This window comes from Poecilia latipinna, unplaced genomic scaffold (genome assembly GCF_001443285.1).
Source record: "Poecilia latipinna isolate Pla-1442-1.1 unplaced genomic scaffold, P_latipinna-1.0 Scaffold2849, whole genome shotgun sequence".
Classification (NCBI taxonomy): domain Eukaryota; kingdom Metazoa; phylum Chordata; class Actinopteri; order Cyprinodontiformes; family Poeciliidae; genus Poecilia; species Poecilia latipinna.
In genome coordinates this window covers 13310-15806 of record NW_015115465.1, presented here as the reverse complement: position 1 = coordinate 15806, position 2497 = coordinate 13310, and the positions used below count along the sequence as shown (strand labels likewise).

The window sequence follows — 2497 nt, the reverse complement described above, 5'->3', positions numbered from 1 at the left end:
TTTTTGGTTGATCTTTACCCAGGAAACACATCGGCTAAACCGTGAGGGAAACGGTCACTGGGAGAGACTAGTATATATTCCATTGAGGGAAAGTAACTTTAACATAAAATAGGCCTTTCTCAACAGGCGGTAGACTTTCTCAGTCTATAATCAGACATTTAAGCCCCCCTCCCCCCATAGCTCTGCGCCTGCCCAGATTGCACATGATGGCAATTCAACATTGAATTAACATCTTTTGCCAACAGCGAAGTGGCTGTGTGTTTGGGACATCCCACTCATGTAAATGGCAGGGGTGGACCCCTCCACTCCTTGTAGTAAGTTGTAGATGTTTTTGTGTCAATATATCACACATACACAGTCAGTGAGAATTGTTATGAACAAGTAAGAAAATGTACAGAAATGAATCACCACTGACTATCCTCTGCAGTGGTTAATTTAAATGTGATAACCCCCGCTCAGTAATAAAATACTCTGACCCAGAGCTCTGATGAGGAGGAGAGGAGAGGAAGGGGTGCGGCAAAAGACCTGACATTGATTCAACATTGATTCAACATTGATTCAACATTGATCAGTCGTTGATCAGACATTAGCATTTCATTCATTAGATTTCAACAACAAAACAATATTGAATCAATGACACAGTTTCAACATTGGTTACTTGGCTGGAGGTGGATGGTTGATCAACCGTCAGTTGTTGACCTCAACCAAAAATCAACCATTCTGACTATAATTCAATGTTGATTTACCATTGTGTGCAATCTGGGCAGTTTGTTGCATCCCTCATCACCTCCTCATCTCCCCCTACTCCCTCCCAAACCTCCCCCACCCAGCCGCTCCTCCCAACCTTCTCCTCTTCACCCCCTCTCATCCCTTCTTCCCTCCCCCTCCTTGAGCTCTGGGTCAGAACATTTTATTACTAGGTGGGGGTTAATCATGTTTCAAATTAAGCACTACATGTTGAGAACAGTGGGTTGTGATTCCTTTCTGTACATTTTCTTACTTGTCTGTAAATATTATTACTGACTGTGCATAATGTGTTGACACAAAAACATCTACAAGTCTCTACTAGGAGTTGTACAGTCCACCTCCCCGTTTTTACACTAGTGGTTTGTCCCAACCAAACAGCCACTTTGCTGCTGGCTTGTTTGCAACTGGCTTCTGAATTGAATTCTCCTCTGAGCAGTTTTATGGTAAGTTTTTCAATATTACTTTGATCTTAAATGTGTTTATTGAAAAATAAGGGCATTGTTTTGTGCCCATAGTAATCCTGATTATTTTGGGGCAAAAAAGACATTTTTAATAATTGAGGTCATGTCTCCTTTTGTATTATTTTCATCCTACCCACCACTCCAGGCCTAAGTATGAAATCCTGCGAGATTTTGTGGGATTTGAATTTTTAAAATAGGGCGGGGCCTATTGTTTGGTCTGGGAGAGCATGTGGTGGACAAGGAAGTGTAAGGCTGGCTGCTCCAGGTGGGCTTTAAATTGTTGTGATAGTAATCACTTGTTTTTAACTTTTTATTATGATGTGCTTAGGGACGAGCCTCTGTTCCAGAACAGCTGAGTTAGATGACTGCATGACCGTCTGCAGCCATCAAGAAGTGCAGAAGGTTGTTAATCATCCACAGATTCAATCCAGGTGAGGAAGAAGGGAAAGACTTAACATGTAAGGCAGGTGAAACACTGAACTAAACCTGCTAATGACTGATTTAGTCTGTTGATTCTTGGATTGGTAACTGGTTAAATTGAACTGGACTATTGTTACTTGTGTGGGATCTTTATTAGCATATAGACACTTTTAATAATCAACTTATTTGGAAATATTTGTAGTTGATGGAAGATTGAGCCAGTTATTTGATGGAAGTTTATTCTGCATAAATTATATATAATTTTTCCAACTACAGTATAAATCACCTTTTGTTCTATTCATTTGTCTCTGGTGTGTTAAATAAACCTGATCCTCCCTGAGTTTTATCCTTAGATAAACAGCCCTTTATTTTAAATATTGATTTAATATCAATATCATATATCCTACACTATACTGCAGCTTGATGGGTAAATGTAGTTGTATACGTAAATATTAAGATACATATTTAACAGTGAGTGTACATGGGGAACTATATGGGTTGTATTTGTTCTCAGACCTGTAACCAGTACAGTTTTTAATCTTTCATTGTGTTTCAGAACTTTTCAAATGTTTATCATCTTTCTAACCGGCACCTTTATTTTTTTCAGCTGTTGCTCTGCAGTTTGACCGAAAGCTGACTCTTGAGGACTGCAGCAAAATTGTCAAGAAGTGGCTTCATTACGCACCAGAACGAGAGGAAGACATCACAAGGAATCAAAGTGACGCCAACCAGAGTCAAACTGGGGTTATGGCAACTTGTACTGTTTCCCTGGTTCATACAGTACGAAGCTTGACTTCATGGACTCTGTTCTTCTGTGGACAACATACGGTTGTTTTGACAGTCAAAAAGGAATCAAATATGTTTAAAGA

The 2497-nt window shown here is 39.6% G+C and overlaps 1 long non-coding RNA gene across 1 annotated transcript; it reads left to right on the top strand.

Moving 5' to 3' along the window:
- Positions 1–578: 578 nt before the first annotated feature.
- Positions 579–2368, top strand: LOC106939375 (uncharacterized). Its single transcript, XR_001422824.1, has 4 exons — positions 579–1190; positions 1354–1473; positions 1556–1639; positions 2236–2368. It is a non-coding gene; the product is annotated as an uncharacterized LOC106939375 (long non-coding RNA).
- Positions 2369–2497: the final 129 nt, after the last annotated feature.